This window comes from Macrotis lagotis, chromosome 1 (assembly GCF_037893015.1).
Source record: "Macrotis lagotis isolate mMagLag1 chromosome 1, bilby.v1.9.chrom.fasta, whole genome shotgun sequence".
Taxonomy (NCBI): Eukaryota; Metazoa; Chordata; class Mammalia; order Peramelemorphia; family Peramelidae; genus Macrotis; species Macrotis lagotis.
In genome coordinates, this window is record NC_133658.1 from 120,600,901 (window position 1) to 120,621,039 (window position 20,139).

General features: G+C 36.4%; 1 protein-coding gene and 1 pseudogene across 5 annotated transcripts in view; one reads left to right on the forward strand and one right to left on the reverse strand.

Moving 5' to 3' along the window:
• WDPCP (WD repeat containing planar cell polarity effector) overlaps positions 1-20,139 on the reverse strand; it is a 416,945-nt gene that overhangs the window by 344,903 nt on the left and 51,903 nt on the right. The gene's annotated exons all lie outside the window — the stretch shown is intronic.
• LOC141493133 (prosaposin pseudogene) lies at positions 5,209-6,990 on the forward strand (annotated as a pseudogene).

A 20,139-nucleotide genomic window follows, 5' to 3' on the forward strand; every position in this document is an offset into this window, starting at 1 on the left:
AATAAATTTAGTATTATTTTGTTATAAAAATCATGTAGTTTGAGCAGAAAATAGCTTTATTATTGAAAATAGTACTTAAAAAAACTATTGTATCACTCAGTTTACCCAATAAAAATCTATTCTAATTAACTTGGTGAAAATCATCAATACTGTTTATATGTATAGTGTTTTTTTTAAGTTTTTTTTTTTGCAAGGCAATGGGGTTAAATGGCTTGTCCAAGGCCACACAGCTAGGTAGTTATTAAATGTCTGAGGCCAGATTTGAACTCAGGTACTCCTGATTCCAGGGCCAGTACTCTATCCACTGTGCCACCTAGCCACCCCTGTATAGTGTTTTTTTAAAAAAATATTTTTTTCTTATTTCATTTTACTCTCATAAAAGTTTTCTTAGAATTCTCATGGAAAGTTATTAAATCATGCTAAATCCAACTCACCAGTCTCCCCCCCCCAATATCCATTTTTGGAAGTGTTCTACTATATTTTGTACCTCAAAGGGTTATTTTAAAATACAAAGAAAAGATTCTGAAGTCCTTTCTTCAAACCATGTTCTAAATTAATACTTCCAAATAAATGTAAAAGAATAATTTTTCTTCATTCTTAGATCCAAGAAGCCCTTTTAATTATTGTATTAAGTATATTATGGTATTGTGTTAAGTTTATTATTATAGTATTCAGTTAAACCAATGGCAGAGGTTAGTTAATAATCAGTAAATAATGAGACCTTATAGGCCAACTTATATTTTGATATCCCTTACAAATCTCTTTGGACTCCATTTTCAGTTAGCATATGAGGAATTAGCTGTAAAAATCCTAATGAAGGTTCTATGTCTCACTCCCCATATACTCTGCATAAGACTTACCTAAATACATCTTAAATACATGTGGGCAGATGCCTAAACTACTTCTCTTGAACCTGAAGAAACTAAGGTTTCTATTTTCAAATAATTAACTTATGAACGTATGTCTATCTCTTCACATTCAACCATCTTCTACATAGCTAAAAGGCAGGATTTTGCTCATTAAAAAGATTATTCAAAATAAGTGCCTACATAGCAATATCTTTGATGGGATTTGAATGAACAATACATTTAACAGAGCATATCAAATGTGAGGATTCCCACTGAGACCAAACTTAAAAAGTTTGAAGTATGAATATCATATTCAATACCATGCTAAAAACCAAGATAATTTGTTTAAAATTAATTTAATGCTATAAGAACAAAAATTTAGGATAATAGTTCTATATATCTATATAAGCTTGCATATATACATTTATACACATATACATAAATACGTATTTAAGGAGGGTGGTCCCTCTTTTCAGGGCTGCTCATGAAACATCCAACTCTCACCAGCAGCTCCAAAATGTCACATATATAGCAGCCACATCCCCAGTAAACCATCTTAATAAATGGACTAAACCAGGTTGAGTCTAACTGACAGGTCTCAAATGCAACAGTGATCTGGGATGGGGTGAAGATTTTACCCCAAGCATGTAATGATGTCCCCTGGCAGAATGAACAGATAAGAACTAATTGTTCTGATGATTATGAAGATGGCAGAAGCAGAGAGCTTAGAGTTAGTCAGACACTGAAGAAGCCAAGGTCATTCACTGGATCCTAGAACATTGCCAGTCATTCTTACTTTTACCACTGAACTTCAATGACTCTGGAAGAGAGAGTGAAATTGATACCTTTGTTTAACTTTGCCCTACTTAAGTCTAGTTCACACATGAGTCAAGGCAACACCTATGGTCCCCTTCAAAATAGATCAACTACCACCTCACATGTAGAATGACCATGTGTAGGAAAAAAACAGGGTATCCCACCAATGTGTTCTTAGTGGCAGCCCCAGCTCTACAGAGGCTATAGCACAGACAGGGTTCAGCTCCTGTTTGCTTCTAAGACTTGTCTACATCAACAAGGAAAACAAGGATATTATGTGCTTTCTATACACCATATACCCTGCTAAGAGCTAGAGATACAAATACAAGTCAAAAGTCATGGGGAAAGACAATTCATGAAAGAGGGTTGAAAAAGAAGAGGTACCTAAATGGTGGGGGAATTTAGAGAGTGAAGCATGACTAGTTGGGGGCCTTTACTAAAAATGGAAGATCTGAGAAGAGTACACTGATGGGGGGGCATACAGAAACAGAATGAAAAGGTGACTGATACATGGTGGCAAAGTTCAGACAGTAAAATGTAGCTGTTCTAGACCCTTCTTCAAAGTGGAGGTTCTGGAAGGACTAGGAGAAAGAAAGGGCCACAGGTAAAGAGGCAGAAGGCAGGCAAAGGAAGCGCTCTCTCTCTCTCTCTCTCTCTCTCTCTCTCTCTCTCTCTCTCTCTCACACACACACACACACACACACACACACACACACAATTATGTTTATCTGCCTATAGGTTCTCCTGTTTATTAGAAACTTGAACTTGCCTTTGTTGAGTACCAAAATGATAGGTGATGAATACAAGCTGCTGGATTCTGTGATGATCTCACTGATCAGAATGTCTTTCAAATGTTTTCTTAGGTCTTCCATCACTGATAAAAAGAATCCTCCCTAGATTTCTGGAACACTTAGGAGTCTGAGTTAGATTCTGAGGTGTGTCCCTTATGTACATATGCCTCAAAAATGACTCTTCTCTCTTGATGAGTTTCTTACCTCAAAACATCTTTCCATTTTTCTAGATTGATTCTAGATTGACTAGGGAATGAATGATGAAATCACTGTCATCGTAGGCAGCTGGTGGTGTAGTGAAAGACTTGAGTCCAAATATGGCCTCACAACTTATTAATAGTGTGACCCTAGGCAAGTCATTTAACCTCTGTTTGTTTCATTTTCCTCAACTATAAAATGAGAAATATAAGAATGAAGAGCACCTCCCTCGACAATTGTAGTAAGAATCAAATGACCTTATTTGTTTAAAAAAAGTGCTTTATCACAATGCTTGCCCCAGAGTAGGCATTAAATAAACATTATTTTCCCTTCTCAGAATCAAGTGTGACCTCCTGTGACCTGACTGTTTTACCAATGTTATTTTTGGTTATTTTAACTTCTACTAGACCAGGGCTTCATTCATTCTCTTTACTGTACACCAAACACATGCAGATAGCATGCAGGAAAATAGCATCAATGATTTTTTTATGATCCACAGCATATAATGACATAATGGCACAGTAGATCATAACTCTTGCTTACACTCAACGACATATAAACATAATACCTCAAAAACACAATGCATCAATTAATGCTATAGGAAATAGGGATGGAACTTCTCATTTCACTTAAGTAGGATGTATTGTCAAACTCAAACAGACACAGGGATTACTAAAATAGAGAAAAACAAACCCTGAGGGCCACTTACTGCCTTAAGAAAATCTCAAATTAAAATTATGTTTTATTATATTATTATATTTTATTTTGTTCAAGCAAGTAATAAACATTTATTAAGGTTTACTATATGGTTATCACTCTGCTAAATGCTGAGGATGCAAGAATTTCAAAAAAGTTTAACTCCTGCCTTGAAGGAGGGCACAACATGTAAACAAATAGCTAAATAGGAGATAAATAAGAAGACACTAGAATTAAGGGGGCTTGGGGTAGGTTTCCTGTAGGAGGTGAGTTTTTAGTTGGGAGCTACAGGAAACCAGGGAGATAAGGCTTCAGAATGGAGGAGGGAAAGCATTCCAGACTGGAGGGACAATCAAAGAAAATGCAGAAAGCTGAGAAATAATTTTCATTGGTCTGGTGTGGGCTGCATATGGCCAATGACTGTATTTGATACACTAAGAACTAAGCTTTCAGAAATTCCTCTAAGTGACAAACAATGGCGGGCTGATCCTGCCAAATCACTTTACCTCACAATGGTCCAGGTAGCTAGCTCCCAAAGAATGTCCACTGGGGAAGAGATGAAGACCTGCATTGTTAGTGACAATTTTTTTTTTTTACCTTAAGAATTCCCTATATTAAATAAAATAAGCTAAGGTAAAAATAAAGTTATGTATGGTAATTTTGGCCCCAAAATTGACTTTAATTTCCTCTGTGTTGCTCCAGAATTTTATCCTAGAGGTATTACTTTCCCACCAACCAGATTTTATAGATGCTGAGGATATTCTAAGGCCAAAAGAGGTCAGTGGTGAAAGTGATTAGGAAAAGTCTGAATTAATAAGATGCTGAATTTTTTCTATACCACCTAATTACCAAATAGCATTTCAATTAATGAAATGTACATATTGACCTAAATTTCCCATCATTCACAAGTCTCATATGTTCCAAATAATTGAAAGGAAATAGAAAGCTTTACCAACTAGAATCTCTTTGGACAAAATGGTTTTTAAGCTTAAAGAAACCTTTGAAGAACATGTAAACATTTATGTCTATTAGATAGTAATAACTGTCTGTAGATCATCAAATTAAAGAAATGAACTACATGCTAGACCACTGTATTTATAAGCAATTGAGGAACCAGCAAGATAGTAAATTATTCATTTTCTTAAAATACTTTCATCCTTCTATTCCATAAAAGAATTACAAACCATGATCATAATCTCTATGGTAATGATTCTTTTTTTAGGCTTTTGCAAGGCAAATGGGGTTAAGTGGCTTTCCCAAGGCCACACAGCTAGGTAATTATTAAGTGTGTGAGACCAGATTTGAACCCAGGTACTCCTGACTCCAGGGCCAGGGCTTTATCCACTGCGCCACCTAGCCGCCCCAATGGTAATGATTCTCTACTCTACCTATCCTCTGCTAACTTCTCTGCTCACCTAAAGTCTTCTATCACCAACTGCCTTTCCAACACCTCTAACTGGATTTCCAGAAGTCATTTGAAACTCAACATGTACAAAAATGAATTGAACTCAAGTGTATTTCCCCCAAAACACTTCCCTGTTACTGTCAATGGCAATAACATCCTCTCAATGTCCCAGGCTCAAAACCTGGGGCACTGTCATCACTCTCAACTGCTCACTCTCTCACCACTTATAGCCAAGCTATAGCCAAGGTCTGAGGATTTGATCTCTGAATGTTCTTGACTATGCTGCTTCTCTCCACTGACATTGCCACTTCTCTGGAGCAGGCTTTCTTCACCTCATGCCTGCTGGTGGGTCCACTTTCCTCCAGACTCTCTCTACATTCTGCATTCAGCCACCAGAAGGAATTTCCTCAAGAGTAGATCCAGACATTGCAGGTCAGCAGTGTCCACAGGAGACATGGTGTTCTCTCTGCTCCTCCTGCCTAGCTTCCTGGGCGTGGCTCTGGCTGGCCCTGAGTTCAAGAAGGAAGAATGTGCAAAGGGTTCCCAGGTCTGGTGTTGGGATTTGAAGACAGCATTGGAGCTGTCCAACACTGCCAGAAGGCTATTTGGAGCAAGCCCACCATGAAATCTATCCCCTGTGAAGTGTGTAAAAAGGTGGTTACAATTTTTGATAACTTTTTGAAACAAAATGGCACTGAGGTTAAAAGTGAGGTTTACCTAGAGGAGTATGAGATGCTTCCTCAAGAGGATTGGGTGACAAAGTGCAAGGAGATAATAGACTCCTGCTCCCCAATTATCATCAATGAAATTGAAGGGGAAACAAGCAATCCTAAGGAGGTGTGTAGTGCCCTCATATTTTGCTGTTCCCTTCAGAGTCATCTGGCAATTCTGAGCCAGCATCAGTAGGAACTAGAATCCAACTCCATCTCTGAAGCCGATATATCCCAAGTGGTGGCTCCATTCATGGCCAATATTCCCCTCCTCCTTTAACCTCAGGAAGAGACCAGAAAAAGCCCCCTCCAACAGAGGATGAAGAGGAAGATGTGTGCCAAGACTGTGTTAAGTTTGTGATGGATGTTCAGAATGCTATCAAGACCATTTCCTCCTTCACTGAATCCTTAGTGGATCATCTCAAGGAAGAGTGTAACCGCCTTGGACCTGGCATGTCAGACATGTGCAACATCTAAATCAGCCAATATTCTGACATTGCTATTCAGATGATGATGCAAATGCAACCTAGTGGCCTCTATGGCTTCTGAAAAGGGAAGGAAATGCCTCTGCAGGCTCTGGTCTCAGCTAAGGTGGCGGCCACCAAAGTGATCCCTGCACTGGAATTGGTGGAGTTGGTCAAGAAGGCCTCGGTCCAGATGAAGGTTGGTCTCACTTGTGAGCTGTACCAGTATGTCATAAAAAGAGATCATCAGATTGCTGGAAGGCAACAAGACTAAGGAGGATATGATACATGCAGTTGAGAAGGTCTGCTCCGTGTTCCCAAAGTCCATGGCTGAAGAACGCCAAGACCTGGTGGAGTTCTATGGCCCAGCCATCTTGGACCTCCTCCTGAACAAGACCAGCCCTCATCTGATTTGCAGCCTGCTTAACCTTTGCCAAAGCAAAAAGTCAGTGAATGTGTGGCCCAGCTGAGGAGTGTACCTTCTGTGAACTGTGCAAGATTGATGGTTATTTAGACCGGAACCTGGACAAGAACAATACCCAGGCCATGATCCTCACTACCTTGCAGAAGGCATGTAGCATGTTGCCCAGAGACTACAAGGATAAGTGTGATCAGTTTATGGAGCAGTACAATCCCATACTGATTGAAGCCTTGCACAATGAGATGGACCCAAATATTCTGTGTCTGAAAACTGGAGCTTGTCCCAAAACTGCTCACAAGCCTTTGTTGGGAACTGAGCAATGTGTCTGGGATCCAAGCTACTGGTGTAAGAACTTGGAGATGGCCACCCAGCACAATGCTGTTGAGTATTGTAAGTGCCACATATGGAACCAGAGGTTCTTCTCTCTCAGAGATACTGCATCTTCTTTCCTATCGTGTGTCTGGGGGAAGGGAACATATGGATCTGGTTTTATTTTATTTTTTCTGTTTTTCATTGAGCCCCACCACCACCTCCTTTACCTCCAACCTGTCACTCTTTTGTTCCATTTGTCTATCACTGCCATAGGTCTGAGAGGTGCCAGACTTGGCCAGGCCATCATGCTTTTTCCTTCTGCTAGATGAATGATGCGCCATTACTGCATCATGAACTTGGGTCTGGGTAGAGATGGAGATTGAGTGGATGGTGGGAGCCTGCAGAGAGGGATTGGCAGAGGAAGCAGGGACCTGACCTGACTCCTTCTTCAAATAACCCCAGTGGCCTCCTGATTGGCTAGCTGTGTTTAGAATTCCTGAGCTCCTCACCCTATTTCAGGCTGCTCCCCTTTGTCTGTTGGCTGCCTTAGAGGTAGGAGAATGGCACAGTTTTGTCCTCCAATGACAGAATTTAGAGCCTTCTTGGTTTTTGAACTAGTTTTCCCACAATGTGGAAGAGCCCAGTCTCCTCAATGGAAGAAGTTGCTTTTGGCTTTTAAAAGAGAAGAGGCCCTCTGGTTTGCCCCAGCTGGAAGGAGGCAATCTGGCTCTTGCTTTAGTTTCTTTGAACAGCCCATCCTTAGGTTGTGCCTTTCTTCTATCCTCTAATTCTTGGGGATATTTTCCTTGAGCCTTTACCTTTGGGAGTGGATTTGAGGAAGTGGGGCAGACCTGGGACTGTGTCAGGGTAGGCTGCTCTTTGGAGGACATCTGGGGTCGGGGGGAAGAGGTTCTTTCACTTGTTTCTTCTAATGTCCTGACAGTCCAGGTCCACACAGTTCAGAAAGGACTAGTTCTGGGGAATTTTGGCTTAGATTCATGGAATATCTAACAGTTGGAGCACACAATGTAGCTTATGCTTGTTGCTAGAGCTCCTTCTTAGATTTTTATGATTTCTAAAAAATTAACATGGGTCACAATATCCTGCTTTTCTTGCTTCTTAGTAAAAATATGGCTGACCCACTCAAGTGCAAGTTTCTCCCTTTTTACCAAATGTAGGCTGAGCCTCAGTTTCTCCTCATGACAGCAGCTTCTGCTCTTTCTTAGGTGTTCAGGGAGGCAGGATGTGTTGTTGCTATTAAATGAACTAAATTTTGATGATTTTTGTTTTGTTCTTTTGCCTTAAAGCTTTCTGTAATTAACAATAAAAGTTCCAGTAAACTAAAAAAAAAGAGGAGATCCAATCATGTCACCCCTCTACTCATTAAGCTCCAGTGACTCCCTATCTTTTCCAGTATTAAATGCAAAATTCTCTGCTTTGAATTCAAAACCTTTCATACTCTGACCTCTGCCCAGGTCCACTTTCTAGTGTTCTTAAACCTAACTCTCAACCATGCACCTTTTAATCCAGTGACATCCTTGTTGTTTCACAGACAAGATGCTCATCTCTCTGATCCATGCACTTTCTCTGGCTGGCTGCCATGCCTGGAATGCTCTCTCTCACCTATCTCCCAGCTTCCTTGGCTTCCTTCAAGTCACAATTAAAACTTCATCTTCTAAAGGAAGACTTTCCTAACTCCTATTAATTTTGGCCCTTCCTTATTTTAATTATTTCCTATTCATCCTGTATACAGCTTCTTATATCTTCCTTGTTGGCTATCTACCCCCATTACATTCTGAGCTCTTTGAGGGCAGGGACTTTCTTTTGTCTCTTTTTCTATCCCCAGTGCTTAGTACACTTAGCCACAAAGCCAAAAATTTATGAATTCCACTCCCCACCTCCACACATACTATCACCAATATCCAAGCATCCATGGCTTTGAGCACAAGGGAGCATACTCAGTCCTAATGAAGGAACAAAGGGTTTCATAAACTCTCCCTGATTAATACACCCACCCCTTTATCTGGAAAGAAATGGCAAATTCTGGTTCTCCCCAGGCAAGGAACAAATGTGCTTATTAGGAGGTATCCAGACAAAGGAACAAATATGCTTTTGACAAGGTATCCTGGGGGGGCTGGAAACATGAAGCCGAGAGGCCAAGAATCTGGCTATACAGTAGGGATGCCTTTAGAATGAAATTACTAGGTGAATGTACAAGTTAAGTGAAGAAAAGAAAGAGAAGAGGAGAATAGAAAGGGTAGAAGTATGGATGACCATACTGGGTCTGAATAAAAGAAAGGAGACTAAAATCCAGCTGAGGTCAATTACTTAGACCAATGAACCACATCTTCTCCAACCTGAGGAAGTTGAGGCAGCCCTGCAGCAAGCTTCAGAGGTCTATTCACAGCCATTAAAGGGAGAGTAACCATAAAACACCAAAAATAACAGAGGAAAAAATTGCAGATAAACCAACAGAAATAATCCTAAAAAACATAAGAAAGAATTAGTAAAGTCTTGAAGAAAATATAATGTAAATTTGGCAAATAATTTGCTAATAATACCTAATGGTATGAGCTCTTCTGATTATAAATAAAATAAAATGAAGATAGTCAAAAGAACTCACTACCATTAAAGGGATTGCAGAAAATTTCTTGTAAAAAAATAAGATTTCTTTGAGGTCTGAAAGAAGTAGGGAAGCCAGGAGGCAGGGATGTCCAAGTATCTGGAATAGCCAGAGAAAATGCATGGAGTTGGAAGTTGAAGTGTCTGATACAATAATGGCGAGTTGATCCTGGAAAATCACTTTACTTCACAGTGGAACAGGAAGGAGACCAGTGTCACTGGATCATAGAGAATGTGGAAAGCAGTAGGTATAAGAAAATTGTAATGATATGAAGGGTTAAGTTATGAGGGCTTTATAAGTCAAACGGAAGATTTTATATTTGATTCTAGATGTAACTGAAGTCTCCTTATCATTTCTCACTCTGCTGCTTTTCATCATTCCACAAGATAATTTGAATTCTGAAATTCCCTCTTCCTCAGCATTCCATGACTCTAGTTCCCCTCCTTCTCATGGGGTGGAGAGAGTCTGGGGAGAGCTCCTCCATTAGCCTCTGCCATTTAAGGAGAACAACCAAGAACTCTTATCTGTTCCTTCCAAGCTGTTTTACTAAACATTATCTCCAGAAATTCATCCTTCTGCAAAATGAAATTAACTCTTAATCTCTTGCCTCCTCAGATCATCTCCCCCTTTGGTTGCAGGGCTTCCTTGTGACCATCTCTGGATAACATTTTCTCCTGGTTTTTTTTTTAATGTGTACTTTCCCCCATTAGATTCTTAGTTCCTTAAAGGCAGAGAGACTATCTTGTGCTTTTTTTTTTTGAATTCCCATCGGAGAATCTGGTACTTATTAAATGTCTATTGACCTGACTCTGATTAGCCATTTGGGGAGTCACCAGAATTTAATTGATAAGGGTGGGGGTGACAAGATAAATTTGACAGCTAACTAGAGTCTGGATTGTAATGAGAAAAACTCTGATGAAGGCATTGCTAATGAAATGTATCCAAGTCCAAGTGTGAAGCATTGATGTACTGCCCTAAAAAAGGGAGACTGTGAGACACTAGAAAAGGTGGCAAAGGAATCAAGAGACTGGCAGGGAAATATGCAGTGCTTCAAGGTCTTACTAGGGAGCATTTAGGGATTAGATAGGAGAATTCAAACCTGATGCTTAGACATTCTAACTACACGAGGAATATAAGTAATAATAAAATAAAAGTAAGGAAATGAATCATGAATCAAGAAATAAAATTCAGGATAGTCTGACAATTCTCTGAAGGGAAGAAAAATAACGAAGAGAACAAAGAAAAGAAAAACTTCTTAGGGATCGGTAAAAGAAAATTACTCAAAATCAAGACTTGGAGAGAAGGAAAAGGGAAAAGATTTGAACTAATTATTTAAATCTATAGAAACTATGAAAGGACAAAACCCACTAAAAATAACAACCAATGCAGAAAATGCAAGCAAAGTTTACATAATTAAATGGACTTAATAATGACATCCTGAATATGTGAAGGAACAAATTTAAAAAAGTTAGTATCTCCACAAAAGAGGATAATAATAAGATGACATAACAAATTTCTGAGATATAACTAAAGCAATCATGAAAGGAAAAATTAAGTTGCTGAGAATAAACTTTAACAAAAAAAGAGAAAGGCCATGAGGAATATAACTTAATTCACAATTTTGAAAATTAGAAAATAAATAAATAAAAACTCAAAATTTGTGATAAAATATGAGATCTTGAAAATATATAGAGACAACTAATTAAAAATTAACAACATGGAATTAAAATAGAACTTAAAGCTGTTATTCAGAAAGATTTTTCAAACAATCTTTAATTAATGTAATTTATAAGAGGAGAAAATTAAATCAACAATGTGACAAAAGAAAAAGTTAAAACAAAGAAATAAAAAAATGATCAGTCCTACTGTATACAATCATTCATATGGCAAAATAATGGAGAAATGAAAAGAAATGGAAAAATATTGACAGGTTAAATATTCAGAAGGATCTGTGATTTCATCCATTTACTCAACTCAAGTCACATTTCTAAGCCATGTCCTCCCAATAGCAAGTTCTAATCAAAGTGCTAGAAGTCTTCCTTCTCACTTTCTCCTAACACTTTAAAGTTATCAGTGTAGTACTTAGAGTTGATCATCTGTCATCCCTTTATTTTACCATATAATTAGGCTGTGTTTTCTTTTTGTCCTATAGTTCTTTGGAGTTCTATATTGATTATAATGTGGCACTCTACTCACAAACAACACGTCCCTTTCCACTGTCTTCTGTTGTACTCATCTTTAGTCCTTTAGAGGAAGTTGTATTACAAGTCTCCTTGCCATATAGAAATGCCAGTAAAATATTTATATCGATAAGGTAGATCTTTGCTTCCACAGGAAGTTTGGGGCTGAAAAAGGTGCTTTGCAATTCCAAAAGCAATCCACCTGTCCTCATTGTTTTCAACTTTGAGTCTGGTTCACTATTCTATAATTTTATATGTGTATGTATACATACACACATCAAAAAATATAGTTATATCTATATTCATGCACATAGTATATAAATATGCATGTGTAAAGATATGCACAAATATTAACATATATTATCTATGCATGTTACATATATATATATATATATATATATATATTTATTCTTATTCTGTTGCTGCACAAGCTCTAAAGAATATTCTTTTAGGTATAAGATGAAATAAAATCTGGAAAAGAATTATTCTTCATATATTTGGTCTTTTTAAAGTCTGAATGGACTGGCTAGACACTTAGGTGATTATAAAAATATAAAATATTCAAATTACCATAATCTGAAATAGAGATCTCTTTTAAAAAATAAATCTCAGAAAGAGAAATTTAACAATATAATAAAGGAACTAATAAGGGAAAAAACCACCCACATGGATTCACAAATGCATCCTATCAAAATGTTAAATAAAATTAGCTTTATATAAATTATCAAAAATTGAGGAATAAAGTTTACTCTAAATTTCTTTTATGAGACAAATATAAAACTAACACTTAGGGTATGATATGCTTCAACCAGGGAAGTATAAAGCAAAGAAGTGGAATTTAAGACTACTATATTAATGAATATTGATTCAAAAATTTCCCAAAAATCCTGACAAAAAAGACTACGATAACATATCTAATTTTTCAGTATTATCAGCTTGAATTTATACAGTCATCTAAAGAAGATTCAACATTTAAGAAAATAATTAATATAATTAATCATAAAAATTTAAAACATTCAAAGTATAACACCAAGTTCTATTAAAAACTGATAAAGCATAAGTATAGAAAAACATGTAATATGTGTCTATTGGAATTTGGCATATTAACTGACCTAATATACTGTTCACTATAAAAAGAAGCTTTGAATTAAATAAAAGCAGAGTATACAAGGGATGTCCTAGTAAAGTTGTGTATTAACAGTCCAATAATCCCAAAAGTGTAGTTTGAAGCCACTAAAGACTTAATGTTAACTTATCCATATTTGGATATGCTAACTTATCCATAATCAAAATCATTTTGAAACAAAGCTTGACTTTGAATTACAATTTTTTTTAGTTAAGCTAAAAGAAAGAATATTTTTCAAACATCCAAGGTGTCAGAACACATATGCAAAAACTATACTAAAATGATCTTTGTCTAATTTGTCATACATAGTGCAGCAGTAAAATAAAATATTACAAGATTATGAGATATGCTGACTATTCTTTTGACTTCATCATTTCAAAATACAAATTTTGATAAAGTAGACAAAGACATAAAAAGACAATATGTCAACTCCACCAAGAAGAAAATGTTACATTTCCAGTTTTTGCTAAACAACTATATGAAAAAATTATATCACAGATAATTGCTTTAATATAATGACATTTTAGAATATATTAGAAACGCTGAAAAATCAGTCTACTTATTTGTCTTCATGAAGGAAATACTGTAGAAAATATTTACAGGTTTGAAGAATATGATAAATTTTTCTAATAGTTTGTTTTATTTAAATGTGCAAAATACATAATTTAGTAGTACAGCCACAAGTACAAACTTTCTATATTTGAATTATCAAAAACCTAATAAAATTTATTCTCCAGTATTTCAAAAAAATTCCTATCAATTACAACGAACTAATTTCCTAAAATATTCAATTTAATTCTCACATTTTGAAGTAGAAAATGTGTACTTCCAAGTTGTACAGCATTTACACAATTGCACCATCTAGTGTTCATGTGAAAGATCGTTATTCATTAAAAAAAAAAATTAACATCCAAGAATTTAATTAATGATCTAGTTGTTACTGGGTGATTTTTAAACTTTCAAATATAGTGAATTACTCCTATATTTTATTCAGTAATGATAAAACTATTAATAATTAGTCAAAATAAGTTATAAGTATACTCTACAAATTTCTGTTTTGATGCATTATTATGGCATAGAGGCAAGCTAGTAGCCTAAATCTACACTATTTGATGATTCTATGATATTGGAAAACTGTATGTGGTCACAGAAACAGATTGAATACATTTTAAGGTAAATTTAACTAAATTCAGAGAGACTTTTCCAGGAGGCTGGCAATATAGCACAGAATTCTTTGGTCATGGCAATCTATGTAACAATGAAAAATACAAAATGGCACTGAGTTTTGTTATGTCAGAGATAAGAATGGAAGAAAAATGAAAAAAATGCTATGAAATATATACATTTTAGTGATAAAAGTCAACTTAGATCTTGGTACTTTAAATATAAGAACCTTATCTAATATTTAATGAACATATATAACACTGAAGAACTGAATCATTTCAAGCTTGGTAATTTCATTATAAAACAAAACAGGAAATAAAGAAGTCACAACTAAATGAAAGCAAACTAACAGGTTCTCCTTGTAGAGGTAAATAATAGAACTGGTGGAGTTTTCATACTATCAAAGACAAAACAAAAGATTATTTCATATTATATTTGATCACCTTATGTTGCAATACTCAGGATAAGCAATTTCTTTTGTTTTTTTGCAAGGAAAATGAGGTTAAGTGGCTTGCCCAAGGCCACACATCTAGGGAATTATTAAGTGTCCAAGGCCAGATTTGAACTCAGGCACTACTGACTCCAGGGCTGGTGCTCTATCCACTGCGCAACCTAGCCACCCCTAGGATAAGCAATTTCAAAAAGACCACAATGAAATATTTACAAATGATAAACCAACATCATTTCAAAGGACGAAAAGGCTAAAAATTCCATGAAGAACTCATAAGAACTTATATATTAAGTCAACATATCCTTTGAAACTTTGTCGTTTTCAGATAAAGAGGGGGCAAATGTGAAGATGCTGAAAATTTTGGTTCAGGAGAAAGGAATTAGAAATGCCAAAGAGTTACAGACTATACAAAAGCCTCACATCTATAACTCAAGAATATTTTCTGTGGGGAAAAAAAGTAGATGTGACAAGAACTAAGTAAAAGCATGAAAAAAGGAAAATTTGGGACACTTAAAAATAGAAAAAGACTCAATAATATTAATAATGCTAAAATCCATTTGTGTAGTCAAAGGCCATTGCCATCTTAGAGATAAGATCAAAATTAATACAAAACCAGATGAATTTTTTCTTAAGTTATGTAGTTACAACTTTAACAACCTGACCCAGTTAAACAACTTAGTGCTACTAAAAATGGAAAATGTAGAGAAAAGGACACTGGTAGCAATTAAAATAAATGTTTGCCATTTAACTAATCTAAATCAGTTGCCAAAAAAAGGAAACCAAAAGAACTTCGTGTTTTAGTTAACAAACACTGATCATCTTGCCAAGTAAAAAAATATAGCAACCAATGGCATTGACAGTTTAGAATATAAACTTGTCTATAAAATTTTATCAGGGACTTCTTGGTTAAGATGTGGCATGAAAACTGATAGAATATTTCCTCCCAAATTATAGCAAAGATATAAAAGAGTACCAGGTCAAATAATGATCAAGAGAGCTAAAGAGAAATAATAATAAGTTATTTGATCCACCTCAGGACAGCACAAAATGACATCCAGAAACTTCATGAATACTAAAAGAAGAATGCTGCAATTCAGACATGTAATGGTAAATGTTAACCATGCATACATACACATACACACACATATGCAGCATACTATTAAATTTAATCCATACTGTCAATATTTTAAGTCCAGACAATTAACAAAACGATAAAGCGATTCCTAATTTGTTGTTTTTACCAATTTCCATGGTGGAAACACTCAAATTGAAAATTTGTTGATCAATTCTTACCAAGTGATAGAAGCTAGCTCTTGCACACACCTTCCACCAAGGAAGCAGATGGGAGCTCAGGTAAACGGACCTGAAGTTTCACTCTTGCTAAGGATGTTATAGGGAGAATTGTATCCTGTAGAACTTGGACTAGAGAGACATTCCAAAGGAACTGACAGCCCACAGTGCTCCTACTAGGTTACTCCACAGATGTCACAAGTCTATGACCCAGTAATATTTCTATGGTACCTGAAATCCACAGTTCTTGTCCGTTCTTAAACAAACCAAAGGACTTGAAATTCTTCAACAAAAACTCTATAAATTAGGAAAAGGACCAAACAGCAGGACACAATTATGTCATGAAGAGCTAGGACAAAGTAACAAATTAGGAACTAATGAAGTAAAGGAATGGGAGCAACATGGATGTGAGGGCTGGGGAGTGGGGAGGGAAATAAAATATTGAATACAATGAAGAAATGGTACTAATTAAGAGAAACCCAATAGATACATCTGTTAGAATAACTAAAAAAATACAAGTAAAGTCTCTGAAGGAAAAAGGGGGGGGTTCAAGAACGGATGGAAGACATGAAGAAAGGCATTTAAAATGAAATTATAAGTAAAATAAAAGTTCTCCAGGGAAAAGTAGAAAAATCAATAACCTAGAACTAAAGTTATAAAAGCTTCCAAGTAGTGAAGACCCTGAAAATTAATTGAAACAAGCAGATTCAATGTCTCCATAAGACAAGAAATGGAATAAGGTCAAAAGATTAAAAAAAAAATCTAAGAAATGTAAGTTATCTGCTTTCAAGGACAACAACTAGGAAACCATGTCCAACAGATAATTTAATAATTATGGGACTCACTGAAACCAAAGTCAAACAAAAAATTTAGATGCTGTATTTCATAAAATCATTAAACAAACCTATTAGAACTAGATAAAAGGAGAAAATACAGAGAACTCACCAGGGACCCATTGAAAGAAACCCTAAACTGAAAATATCCAAGAGAATCAGAGCCAAAATTCAGAGATTTGGGGGGAGGGGAAGGAGAGGGGGGAGAAGGGGAGAGGCAAGAAAGGTCTCAAGTATCAAGGAAATACACTAAATATCACAAAAGATTGCTCTAATTCCCATATTAAGAGAGAGAAAATCTTGGAACAACATATTACAAAATAACAACTTCCTTTGCAAAACTAAGTATAATCAAAGAGAGGTGAAAATGGATCTTTAATTTTTCATTCAAGCATGGAATCTTTATAAAAATTTACCATGTTTTGGTATATAAGAATCTTCAAATGCAGATAATCAGAAATATTATATATATATATATATATATGTATATATCCTTTACTATGTTAAAATATATATTATATATATTTGAGAGACTTTGAAGAAAGATAAAAAATTAATTAGAAGCTAAGTAACTGAATCTTAAAGAACTGATCAAAGAATAAATAATAGAAACAATAAAAATAATGAAAACAGGATATTATAGTTTCATATGACCTCCCCTTATCTGTGTATATTTTGGATATCTCCTATTAGAACAGAATCTCAAAAGAGATAAATGGAGGATACTGAATTAAACTTATACCAGAATTAGCATCCCAACCCTCTACAACAACCTTAATACATGGTTAAACACCTTAAACAGTTCCAGAATGGGGGGAGGCTTCAATACTTCCCAAAGTAGCCCATTCCTTCTTTAACTGGAGTAAAAAGGTCCCCCCCCTTATTTCTGGCTGAAATCTGCCTCTTGAAATTTATATGCAGTAGTCCTTGTTCTGTTCCTAAGAACAAATGTAATCCCTCTTCTTCCTGACAGCCTTTGTAATATTTGAAAATAATTATTACTGTAACCATGTCTTCTTTTCTGACCACTAAATACTTCCAATTCCTTCAGCAGAGCCTGGTCATGTCTCCAATCTCCTAATTATCCTATTTTAATTCCTTGAGGGTCCTACAGTTTTTCAATGTCCTTCCTAACAAGGAACACTCAGAACGTGGTTCTTCATATGTGGGCTGAATAGAACCTGAGCTCTAGCCCTGACCCAACTACTGTCTCCCTCAATGTATGACCTCAGGCAAAATTCTTCCTACTTTTTTACTTACAGAATTTCACCTTTAAAGTCCCTTCCAGTTCTGAAATTCTATGATTCTATCAAACTCCGAGAGAACAGAGAATTGTGCTGCTTTAAACAGAAACTGGTTACACCTGATCTTAAGGCCATGGACTTTGAGCTGGAAAGCATAGCAAGATCATATTGTGTGATTCCCTTCCCTTACAGATGAGGAACTGGAGGCCCAGAGAGGGTAAGGGATTCGTCCTGAGTTACAAGTCAGTCCATCAACAAGCACAGGTAGTAATTTGGGTCCAGGTGATTAAGCAGAAAAAGTGCCAGGCCTGGAATCAAAAAAGACCCATCTTCCTGAATTCAAATCTGGTCTCAGATCTTGACTAGCTTTGTGACCCTGGGAAAGTCACTTAACCCTGTTGCCTCAGTTTCCTTATCTGTAAAATGAGCTGAAGAAGGAAATCGCAAATCACTGCAGTGTCCTTGCCAAGAAAATTCTAAGTGGGGTCCTGAAAAATTGGACTTGACTGAACAACAATAGGGATTCTAAGATGTGGAGGTGTAGGAGGAGTCATTCTGGGCATGGGGAACAGCTGGTGCAAAAACATTGAGATGGGAAAAGGAATGTTGTAAGATGAACAGCAAATTGGCTACAGTCCAGAAATGAAGCACCTTAGAGAGGAAATTCACTCTCCCTCTGATCTGCACACATTGCAAGAACTATACACATCCAAGGCATCTCCCCTCTGGATGGCTCCTCCTAGAACCTCTACTTACTCAAGAGGGAAGGCCCTGTCTCCTCCTCTCCAAACTGCTTCTGGCCTTCTACCATGCTCTAACACTGGGTCCCTCTATTTCCTCTTCCTCCTACATTCTTTAGCTTCATTTTATGTGTTATTGTCCCCCGCTTGACTGTAAGCTCCTTGAAGGTAAGGAGTATCTCCTTAGAGTTGGACCTTACAAAAAAAGCAAGATTTAATAAATATTTACTGACTGTATTTTTTCCCCTGCACCACTCCACTGGATCTTAGAGAAATGATACATAATTGTCAGCCTTTGCAATGTGCGAGACAGTAGTTCTAGTCATACTTAGTCTCAATATCCCTCTACTATTGGCAATTCACTGGCAGCCTAGTTCTATGCTAGACATGACTTAACTCTGTTTACACAAGACTCTGTTCTCTTGATTCAACAAATTCTTGCTAAGTGCTTACTAAGCTAGGCCCCAGAGAAAAAATGAAATAGCCTTTGCCCCTAAGGATTTTACATTCTATTGCCTTGAGTCATGTAAACAGAGGAATTGGTCAATAAGTATATATTAAATGCCTTCTCAGTTGACAGATGCTAAGCCTGGAGAGACAAAGAAAAGGAAAGTCCCTGCCCTCCAGGAACTACCTCACAATCCAATGGAAAAGACAGAGAGCAAATAAATATACTCAAGCAATCAATATACAGGATAAATGAGAAAAATTAGCAGAAAAAGCCACTAGAATTAAGAATTGGAAATGACTTCTTGGGATTTTAGTTGGACCTTGAAGGAAGGAAGAAGTCTCAAGGATACTATAACATGAAAAATTCAAATTTTAAATAGGATAGTTCTGACTTCTGAAAGTTAATTTTGGTCACAATTAAGATAAAGAATTCTAGGTGGAGAGCTAGAAGGAACCCAAGTGGTCATGGAGTACAACCTTCCTCCTCATGTCCCAGAGCAGGAAACTCAGATAAAGAGATGCTAGCTAACCCAAGGTGAGACAGCAAATGGCAGTTAGTTTAGAAATTTCCAAGAGTAGAGGTGAGGAAGGACAACATTCCAGCCAGGGGTAGCAGACTATACACAGAAAGTGAAAAATGAAATGTCATATTCAGGAAGAGGAACAAATCAGTTTGACTAGAACACCACAGATGAGAAGGAGTAATATGAAACATGTCTGAAAAGGTGGAATGAAGCCAGATTGTAAAGGGTTTTATGTGATAAAACAGGAGCTTGTAGTTTAGACCAGAGGAAGCAAGAGGTAGAACTTCTGTTGAGCTCTAAAGGAAACTAAAGAATCTAAGAGGTGGTAGCATTGAAGAAGGAATGACTTCCTGATATGGGGGACAGACAGCCTGGGCAAATGGATGGAGGTAGAAGCTATAACATCTTATATGGACAGTTGCAAAGTGCAATTTTGCTTGAAAATTGACTTGTACATGGGGAGTAAAAGTAACTAAAACTCAAATAATGGTTTATGGCCAGATAATGAAGAGCTTTAAATGCCAAAGAGAAACTTGCAGTTTGTTCCTGAAGCAACAGGGAATCACAGAAGTTTCTTGAGTAAAGGAGTAATGTGGTCACATCTATGCTTTAGTATCAATTTAGAAGTTATATAGAATATAGACTGCAAAGAGCAGAGACAAAATGTATGCAATGTGTAAAAATCAAGCATGTGTGTATATATATACATATATATTATTTCCTTTAATAGAATGTAAGCTCCTCAAAAGTAAGTACTTATTTCATAAATTTTATCCCTGAGGCAAAAGTGTTTATCACATAGTAGGTACTGCCTGTTGAAAAGGCTTGTCTGTCCATAGGAAACACAATGGCA